The sequence below is a fragment of the Megachile rotundata genome, chromosome 6 (assembly GCF_050947335.1).
Source record: "Megachile rotundata isolate GNS110a chromosome 6, iyMegRotu1, whole genome shotgun sequence".
Classification (NCBI taxonomy): domain Eukaryota; kingdom Metazoa; phylum Arthropoda; class Insecta; order Hymenoptera; family Megachilidae; genus Megachile; species Megachile rotundata.
Window position 1 is genome coordinate 9,062,030 of NC_134988.1, and position 11,530 is coordinate 9,073,559.

An 11,530-nucleotide genomic window follows, 5' to 3' on the forward strand; every position below is an offset into this window, starting at 1 on the left:
ATAGACACGTACATGTCGTAACCATATCCGAAATGATCCTCAGAGGGTACATTTACATGCATTGCTAAAATGCTTTTTATCGCACTTTCTTTCAAACTTCATCCGTCTGACGAGCATCTCTTTTATGGCACACTTTTCGGTGAACGAGCTTCCATTTAAAAAAAAAAGACCGAAAGACTGGCCATGCTCTCTGACAACGTATTTTCTACATTTTGTTGGTCAGCTGAAAGCTCGCGTATAATTTCAAAAACGTTTTTTTCATAACCTGCCTGAATAATGAATGGAAACAGTGATGGACGAGTAAATTACTTCTGATTAACTTCCGCGTCTCTTTCATTCATAATTATCTGGCTTTTCATTTACGACCCAGTTTCGCATCTTTCTCAAATTCCTCTTGCGTTTAACTTTCGTTCGTGTGAATGAAATAATAGTCCGGACACTAATGTACAGTGTATTCCATTTATTTAAATTTGTGTTCATTATTTTTTAATTGGTCTCGTATCTACTAAACTGCTGGCTCGTTAAATTAGGTTTTCTGGAGGGAAGGTTGGGATGTTCATTAAAAATATACATATTTAGATTTTATTTTAGTGGCGGAGGAAGGTTCTGAACATAGAATAGCGACGTTGAGTGTGAGTGGTTATTTAGAAATGTAGGAAGAGTACCTTCTTTCTCTACTATCCTAAAGAGAATTTTGAGACAACCTTGGACAGGTGGTTAGAATGTAGGATAGGGGAATATAGGTTGACCTCAGGGAGAGGATTTGAGAAAACGTAACGAAAGCTTAGGGTGGCTTAAAAAGAGTACTATGCTACACCAAGGAGAATATATGAAGTTTGGAACTTTTGGTATTTTGGAATTTTGGGACTTTTGGAGTTTGGGACTTTGGTTTTTGGGACTGTAAGACTTCTGAAACTTTAGTACTCTGATACCTTAGAAGTTGGGGACTTGGGATCTTAGAAGTTTAGGAGTTTAGGGTCTTACAAGTTTTGGACCTTCAGAGTTTTGAAGTTTTTGAAGTTTGGGACTTCGACATTGTTGAAATTTTAGAAGTTTGGGATTTTAAGAGTCTGGAAATTTTTGAAGTTTTAGGACTTTAAGACTTTCTTAACTTCAGAAGTTTGATAGTTTGAGACTTTTGAAATTTTAATACTTTGGAGTCTTACAAGTTTTAGACTTTGAATTTTAATACTTTGGAGTCTTATAAGTTTCAGACTTTGAATGTTAATACTTTGAAGTCTTATAAGTTTCAGACTTTGAATTTTAATACTTTGGAGTCTTATAAGTTTTAGACTTTGAATTTTAATACTTTGGAGTCTTATAAGTTTCAGACTCTGAATTTTAATACTTCGGAGTCTTACAAGTTTCAGACTTTGAATTTTAATACTTTGAAGTCTTATAAGTTTCAGCCTTTGAATTTTAATACTTTGGAGTCTTATAAGTCTCAGACTTTGAATTTTAATACTTTGAAGTCTTATAAGTTTCAGCCTTTGAATTTTAATACTTTGGAGTCTTATAAGTCTCAGACTTTGAATTTTAATACTTTGGAGTCTTACAAGTTTCAGACTTTGAATGTTAATACTTTGAAGTCTTATAAGTCTCAGACTTTAAATTTTAATACTTTGATATCTTCCAAGTTTGGAACTAATTTACCTAAAATTCGCTTCAAATTACAAACTAAAAAGCAATTATAACAGAAGAGAACCAGTAAGAAGTAAATTGGCAAAAGAAGGGAGAGAAATGGCGTTGTGTGACGGAAAGTAAGGCGAATCGTCGATTTACTTCCCCCATGGACAATTTTCAGTTATTCTACGTATTCCCGGCTGATGGATTTCCACGTGTGCTTCAGCAACATCAAAGGGATCGTTATGGCGAAAAGGAGGATGAAAGGAAGGAAGAAGTTACGGAGGAGGTCCCATACCATTTTACGGGACAAAATCGTCCTTGACGAGAAAAACGTTTAGGAAAGAGAGGAGATCGTTGGAACACGCAATATTCCATCTCGTAACCAGACCAATCCACCGACGGATCTCCTCAGACGTTTCTTTCCGGTGTCGTCGAATGATCGAGAAAGGGGAACGATCAACCGATAGTGATTTCAAGGAAGAGTAGCCAAAGATATTATTGCGGCACATTGGTCAGCTCCATAAAAATGAAAGGGGAATGTAACTGATAGAAGTACGTTCGAGAGGCTAGGAGATGGTCAGAGCGGGTGAGCGCTGGAAGAGTTGGCGGGCAATGGTGAGCAGAAGGGCAGCTGGACTGTTTGAAATTTATGGAGATTTGGAAAATTTAGGAGTTGGGAATTTTGGGATTTGGGGATTTTGGGATTCATGAGTTTAGGGATTTGGGGATTTGGGGATTTGGGGATTTGGAGATTTGGGGATTTGGGAATTTGGGGATTAGGGGATTTGGGGAATTAAGGATTTGGAGATTTGGAGATTTGGGGATTTGGGAATTTGGGGATTTGAGGATTTGAGGATTTAGGAATTTGGGGATTTGGAGATTTGAGGATTTGGGGATTTGGGAATTAGGGATTTGGGAATTTGGAGATTTAGGGATTTGGTTATTTGGAGTTTTAGACATTTTGGAATTTAGGGATTTGAGGATTTGGAGAATTAAGGATTTGGAGATTTGGGAATTTGCAGATTCAGAAATTTGGATGAATAGGGATTTGGAGATTCAGGGATTTGGAGAATTAAGGATTTGGAAAAATTAGGGATTTGGAGATTTGGTTATTTGGAGTTTTAGACATTTTGGAATTTAGGGATTTGGGGATTTGGAGAATTAGGGATTTGGGGATTTGGAGATTCAGAAATTTGGGTAAATAGGGATTTGGAGATTCAAGGATTTGGAGAATTAGAGATTTGGGAAAAATAGGGATTTAGAGATTTAAAGTTCTGGAAATTTAAGAATTTGGAGATTCAATGATTTGGAGAAGTGGAGGTTTACAGATGTGGAAGAGTACATATTTGGGGATTTATGGATTTGGAGAAGTAGAGATTTGGAAGTTTAGGTATTTGGAGATTTATGGACTTAGGGGTTTAGGGATTTGGGAATTTAGGAATTCGTGAATTTAGGAATTTGGGTATTTAGAAATTTAGAAATTTGAGAATCTAGAAACGTATGAATCTGAGATCCTCGAAATCTAGGACCCTATTAACCTTGATAGCTATGGCCCTAAGTACCTAGGAATCGATTTGAGGAATTAGAAACTTACGGGTGTAGAAATTTGAGAACTTAAAGATTTGAAAATTAAATTTGAAGAAAAATATAAGAAAAAAATTAAATTTGAAATTATTTGAATTTAGGAATTCAAGAATATAAAAATGTCAAACAATGCCTCGAAGTGGACGCTACATTTTTACACCCCTCTTCATGCATAGTTCTCCATCGCTAAATTAAATCAGTTCTACTAAAAGAATTACCATAAAAACTCAAAATACTTTAGTAGAGCAATACTCATTAAGTTTCTAACTTCATATGGAAATACCATTAACATAACTTTGAAATTTGGTCACTTAACAAACCTTCCCTACAAATAATTCACTTAGTCGACATCTCATCGACCTAACCTCAAAATTCCGCTTCAAATTCTTAAAATATCTAAAAGCGCCCACAAATATCGGTATAATTCCAGTCTAAAAATAATGATAGAAATTAACTCTAACCGACTTAACCAAAAGCGACTGTAACAAAGGAGAATCATTCATATGAGAATTATTTTCTAGCACAGTATCTGTAGAGTCCAGCAGGGATTTAACGGACATGATAGATCTTTAGTAGAAAATCCAAAGAACGAAGATTAATTCAGCAGATAGAAATGGATCACGTTTGCCGCGAAAGTACTACTTGACAAATACCAGGAATCCCTTTGGTCGGATTTTTATTAAGTCAAGGCCTGAAGTTTGATGCAATAAAGGGGCCACGTAATATCGGCAATCGAATCCTCGTGAATAGAGTGCAGAGATTTGTAACGGGATTTCCGTCCGCCTGTCTCGTTCAATACGGATAAACCGCACACATTTTTCAAGCTGAATGAAGTCAAGCGGTGTCGAAAGAAGATTTTGAAAGGCCGATCAATCCGACAATACGCCCCTGAGGCTATGAAATATACCTAAGACCCCGTACACCGTCGACAGAAATGCGTTTTACCTATGGAAAGGGTATCTTACTAAAATTCGCGTTATAGATACAATTTATTGGTACTTTTAAGTGACTTTGGTGGGGATTAATTTTGGTTAGGTTAGGTTTGAATTTTTATTGGAATTTATGGGGTGGGTGCAATTAGGTTCTATGTAAATTAGGTTAGTAGGAATTGGGTTAGATTAGGTTGATAGGAGGAAAGTTGGATTAGGTTAGGTTAGAGCCTAATCTAAATTTACTTAAATTTACAGTAATGAGGTTAGTTATTAAGTTTGCACTAATTAGTTAGAACTGGGATAGATTAGGTTAGTAGGAAAATAGTTGGATTAAGTTAGATTAGAAACTAACCTAACGTCACTTGAATTTACAATACTAAGATTAGTTACTAGGTTAGTACTAATTAATTAGAATTGGGATAGATTAGGTTAGTAGGAAAATAGTTGGTTTAAGTTAGATTTGAAACTAACCTAACTTTACTTAAATTTACAATACAAAGATTAGTTACTAGGTTAGTACTAATTAGTGAAAATTGGGTTAGGTTAGATTAGTAGGAAAATAGTTGGATTACATTAGGTTAGAAACTAACCTAACTTTACTTAAATTTAAATACAAAGATTAGTTACTAGGTTAGTACTAATTAATTAGAATTGGGATAGATTAGGTTAGTAGGAAAATAGTTGGATTAAGTTAGATTAGAAACTCAGCTAACTTTACTTAAATTTACAATACAAAGATTAGTTACTAGGTTAGTACTAACTAGTGAAAATTGTGTTAGGTTAGATTAGTAGGAAAATAGTTGGATTACATTATGTTAGAGACTAACCTAACTTTACTTAAATTTACAATGCTAAGGTTAGTTACTAGGTTAGTACTAATTAGTACAAATTTGTTTAGGTTAGGTTAGTAGAAGGAAAGTTGAATTAGGTTAGGTTATATCCTCTATTTAAATTTACAGTGCTAATATAATTAAATTAGACCCAATTTAGGTGAGTAATAATTAATAAAAATTAAATTATGTTAGATTAGAAAAAAGTAACTTGTATTAGGTTAGATTGAAACCTTTATTTAAATTTCAATTATAAATAATAACTTGAAGTTAATTATAAATAATAACTTAACTATACACAAATGAAACTATTGAGAACCAGTAAATGTTAGGTTAATTCATATAACGATAACGTAAATTTAGTCAGGTTAGGTTAGAAGCTCTATCTAAATTTTTACTACAAATATAAATTAGTTATGGACAAATTAGGTTAGATTACAAACTTAAATTTCTAAAATTCCTAAACTATTAGAATATGAAATTTATAAATTTCCTAAATTGTCGAATTGCATATTAAATTCTAGTATTTTGGAATTTTGTTTTTTTTTTCAGTTTTATTATAATATTCCATGAGATGCTGAATTGAACGTAATATCAAAATATTATAATAGGGTGAAAACACAGTTAGGGTGAATTTGCATACTTTGTCATCTAACTGGGTACTCAAAGGCAACATCCCGTGAAACTTCAACAACTAACCACAGCTTGTTGAGTAACGATTGTTCTGCTCAGTTTGGAGGCTACAACTTCATCGTCGATAATTAGTCAAGTTAAGGCAACTTCGACGATCACCAAGTATCCTTTTTCGATATTATCGACATCCTCTTTGGATGCTGCAGAAAGGATGAGACACATAAAAAGTAACACTTCATATTTATAACATTTATAACAATTTAAACAAAGATTTTACTTAATTTTGAACTAATAAAGATTAGGTTAGTTTATATAACTATAAGAAAAATTAAATTAGGTTAGGTTAAAAGCTTCATCTAAATTTGTAGTATAAATATAATTTTTTTATCGACAAATAACCAAGAATTAATAAAAATTGAATTATTTCATACTGTAGTAGTTACAGTATTTAAAAACTAAAAAATCTAAAATTTAAAAACTGCATACTTTTAAACTCTATAAAAGTACACAAATACCAAATACTCTCCTTATATCGCCATTTTCCCCACAGAATCCCACCACAATAAAAACACCAGAACTCCAACGAACTTTACAAAAAGCTTTTCGAACGAATATATATACATTTTCGACTTGTCTTTCTCGTCTTCTACTTGTTTCCTCGTGTCTTAAGGTTTTTCGCCCAAAGGAAAGATGCTTTTCAGTGTAACCACGTTTTCAATACCTCAAGAAATAAGGAGAACCAGCGAACATCGAGAAAACGAGTGAATCCGAAGAAACGAAGTACATTCAAATGGCTTCCAGCTTGAGAATTCTACACCAATCACTACTGATTCGTTCGACGGCTACGAAGAATTTGAATACTGGCGGGCCTCTGTAGCCTGCGAAGAATGAATAAGGACGGATCCTTCATAAATGGAAGCCGTCGGTGATTTACAAAATGGGTTTACCGTGATCTTAACCGCAAGTTAAACGTTAAGATATACCAAATAGATATTCGATATTGATACCTTTATTAGATTCTAAATTTCATTTCTTTTTTACACTGACAACTGACGATTCATTAAACTCCACATTTTTTAGTCATAGTTCTGGGGCCATTTTAGGTTAGGTTGTCATATAGGTTATATTAGATTGTTAGGTTAGGTTAGATTTTTTCGTTAATAACACTGGCAAGTGACAGTTAAACAGATTTCAATAATATAAGCAATTATACATTTTTTAAATATTTTTCTTGAGAATTTGGAAATTTAGGAATTTGGAAAAATGAGAAATTGGAAGTTTGAGAAGTTGGAAATCTGAAAACTTGGAAACTCGAGAATTTGGAAATTTGAGAAGCTGGAAATTTGAGAAGTTGGAAATTTGAGAATATGGAAATCTGAGAGTTTGGTAATTTGAGAGTTTGGAAACTTGAGAGTTTGGAAATTTGAGAATTTGGAAATCTGAGAATTTGGAAACTTGAGAGTTTGGAAATCTGAGAATTTGGAAACTTGAGAGTTTGGAAATCTGAGAATTTGGAAACTTGAGAGTTTGGAAACTTCAGAGTTTGGAAACTTGAGAATTTGGAAACTTGAGAGTTTGGAAACTTGAGAGTTTGGAAACTTGAAAGTTTGGAAACTTGAGAGTTTGGAAATCTGAGAATTTGGAAACTTGAGAATTTGAAAATTTGAGAGTTTGGAAACTTGAGAGTTTGGAAACTTGAGAGTTTGGAAACTTGAGAATTTGCAAATTTCTCTTCCCATATTATCATTTTCCCTAGAAACGCCTACAGTACACCATAACATATAAATCATAGCTTTAAAATTTACTAATGTTAATTAACACTATATACTTCATAAAAAAAAATTGTTATTATACAGTAGATCATAGAATTCGTTCAAATTACACGTACAGATAGACGTACATAGCCGAATATTATTATTCAACGTCGTTCAATGACGTTATCAGCGTGATGCGTCTTTGCATATTTCCCTGAAAGTATTTCTTCGTTTCGGCGAGCAATTTTTTGCCCGTGTACACAAGCTAGTACCCGCGTTCTTCCAACGTAATTCCAGAAAGTGGGCTGAGCTAAATGGATTGCAATGTCTTGCGGTCTTTTACGCAGTTTAAAACGAATGAATGTGCCAGATGGATTTATGTGGAGTTTAAAAGCTGCTCTTTCCAAACACCGCTAAATCTTGCCGGTAGTAGTAGCTACTGCTAAAGAAATAATCTTGTAAATAAAATGATAACGGTGCTTGGTACCCTATGGCTGATTTTATAAAACCTTACAAATTTATTACAACCACGAATCGCCCTTTAAACACGCCTGAGGGATCTTCTGTTAATTTGGGACTTTTGTCACGTTGTGTGAAATGTCTGGCAAGATTTATTGTACTATTTTTATTTTAAGAACTTTGGGAGGAAGATGAACTTAACGCGTTCAAGGTGACGAACATAGTTTTTTTGAGAAGAGTTATTACTCATGATTTTTCTCCCACTTGCAGCCATCTTATGAAAAAAGTTTAGAACAATATTTGCTGGGTACGAAGTGCACAATAGATATTAGTAAAGCAAATTTTGAAAACAGTTTGTTCTCTCGGCAAAGTCAAGGTCACCTCGGGTTTTTTAAATAGGAACATACATTTTTTTTTATTCATAGTTTTAGAGGATATCGAGACGAATTCAAAACACATATTACACGATATTTTTATTAACATATTACTCGATTTACAGAAGTGGAAATGTGAAGTGAAAGACCGGAATATTACGTGATGGAAGGCGGCATACATTTTGAACATGTAATTAAATAAAGTGTGTTTTTCTTACATTCTAGTCGCGTGTTTACATTCAGTAATCTCTTCGGAATCAAATAATGGTTGCACTACCAAAGTCAAAAGCTAAGTACTTCACATTTCCTCTTCTGTAAATCGAGTAATATGTTAATAAAAATATCATGTAACATGTGTTTTGAATTCGTCTCGATGTCCTCTAAAGCTATGAATAAAAAAATGAATGTTCCTATTTAAAAAACCCGAGGTGACCTTGACTTTGCCGAGAGAACAAACTGTTTTCAAAATTTGCTTTACTAATATCTATTGTGCACTTGATACCCCGCAAATTTTATTCTAAACTTTTTTTCGTAAGGTGAAGAAGGTTTTAACGAAATAAAAATTGCTGTGAGACACCCTGTATATCAAATTTAATAGTTGAAGGGTTCTTATATGATGTAAAGGCAATTTCACAACGACAACGTTAAGGGAAAATGCTGATCGAGTGCCCAGTAGATACCTTAGGACGATGATCATTTCTCGCGTCTTAACGTCTGGCGATAACGAATGACTTCTCCGAAGAAGAAACACCGTAACTTTTCCTCGTCAACACCGTAACTTCCGTCAAATTAGGATCTGTAATACGTCCGGTGTGATGACGGAAAAGTGAGAAGCGCAATCAACGGGATTCTCCTATTTTATTGAAGACTTCTTTCTTCCTTTATGGCGGGAAGTTGTTTCTTCTTGGGCGACGCGTAGCCTATTAAGATGGCGCCATCCTCGATGATCGCAAATGTATTTTTGTTTATAAATGTAATTCAGACTTGTAATATATATTGTAATTTATACTGTAAAATTTTATTAAGAGCTACTTGCTCATAAAATAAATTATTTTATTGCTAATTGATTATTTAATTTAGGCACTTCATTTTATCATTATTTAATTTCAGTTTGGCTTCTTTAATTATTTCATTTCAATTTGGATTATTTAATTATTTCATTTCAATTTAGATTAATTAATTATTTAGTCCATATTGAATTATTTATTTCGTTTCGATATGGATTATGTAATTATTTAACTTCAATTTTATTTGTTTAATTATTCAATGTAGTTGTTTGGTATTTATGTTACCCAATTTTGAATTATTCAGGTATATATTTTTTAATTACTTATTGATCCAGTTATGTTAAATACTAAACCAGGAGTGAATAAAAATCTCCTTAGATAATTATGAAATTGTGAAGAAATTATTTCCTGTTGTAAAAAGAAAAATAACTACCAGTATTACATTTTTTATCAAAATAAGTTATTTAGTCACAAATATACTTTTCTTCAAATTTTGTTTAAATGATAATGCAAGTGTTTATTAAATACTACATAACCAATGAAAAAACGACAAATGAAATAAAACTCTAAAAATTATTCGTGTACTGAAATATAAACACAGAATGTTGAATATACATTTAATTTTTCCGTTTGAATTTTATTGTTTAATCTTTCCTGTCGGACGGAAACGTGAATTTTTTTAAGGTTCTGCAGGCACTTTTGAAAGTGTTTGTCAGATCTTCATCGTTAATGGTGTCATTAGCTAAGCTCTCTCTGGGGGCAGTAGCATAAGACAAGAATCTTAAATTTTTAATACGCCATGCTGAAATGTTCAAAAGTTCTTGCATTCGAGGAAACTACATCAACGTTTTTACTGCTGACACTAGTAAAAACCTTCTCTTTCTGTTTATTAAACAAAAAATTGTACATGTAGATTCAAACTGTTAATTATAATGGTGTGGAGGAAAAACAAATTTAAAATTCTATCTTTTTCTAGTTATAGATACTTTAATTTGATTAATGATGTGTAGGTTATGTTAAAATATCTGAAAACATTTTTGACGTGTGATACATTGTGCATTTATATATTTATGTTGTTAATTTTATATGATATTATACTTACAATTAGTTTTATATATTCGTTTATATTGTATTTTTTATTTATAATACAGTAAATAAATTCATGCTTAAATTATTAGCCAAAAGTTACTTGTATCAAGAAATTTAATCTAACTTATTCTACATTGTATTTTTAATATTTACAAATATTTAATGATTATTTTGTATCATTTACCAATTCAATATCTAACCATATTTGAATCGTATTATTAGGGATATAACTTAATGTAACCTAACCTAAAATAATTTAAATATAGTTCTACAATAATTTCAGCAGAACATAAATAACTATAAAAAGAAACTCTAAAAATAGGTTAGGTTTACCAGTGGTATCTCTAAACCTTCTTTTCATTCCCTTTTATTAAAATTATCTACATCAAACAAAGTTTACCCATGTCAAATAGAACTCAGCCATGCAATTTTTAAAAAAAGTTCAATTTTAATTTATACAAAACTGACATTGAAATACAAACTAGTGCACACTGCTTTGCACCCTGTACTCTTCTCCTCCGCTAAGTAAAGATTCCAAAAGCGTACCTTTCTTGTGGTAAATGAAAAATTACTACTGGTTGTAGTACGCGAAACAGGCGACAGCGGAATGGAGCAGACGAATGTGATTAATGGTAGGGTAAATTAGCAGAAGCCATCAATTCGTTGTTTCTTTCTCGAGTCTCTGCACCGACTCTCAATTGGACCGGGGATGAGCAAACGTGTTCGGGATAATACCGATGAGGAATGCAGAAGTATCCCTAAATCTCCCTAGACTCTTAGCAACCTTTTTTTAGCACTCCCGAAGGAAATAATCGAGCGGTGCTTAATTTGGCTGACCAAGCAACGCTACCGCGTCTAATCCAGATCAAGCATTCTGTTTAACACAGCAACCACCAAAATTTGCTAGTTCTAGTTTCAGGTTTCGCATTACAAAATTTTACCATCTTCAAATATCTGCCATATTTTGCCGATCTAAGGATTAGTTGATGCTTCAGTATTTACTTTTGTACTTCATTTTCAATCTAACAGTAAATCTTCTCAGGAGTTCCCTAACATCTCATACAATCTAGTACTAGTTAATTAAATAAATAGTATCTAGATAACTAGATAACTAGTACTAACTACATGTGCACGACACGATACCACATTCTTAAACCCATCAGACACCTTCCAACAAACCTGGTAATACTTTGAACAGAAAAGTGGAATATGGACCCATCAATGATCCATTAATGAAATACT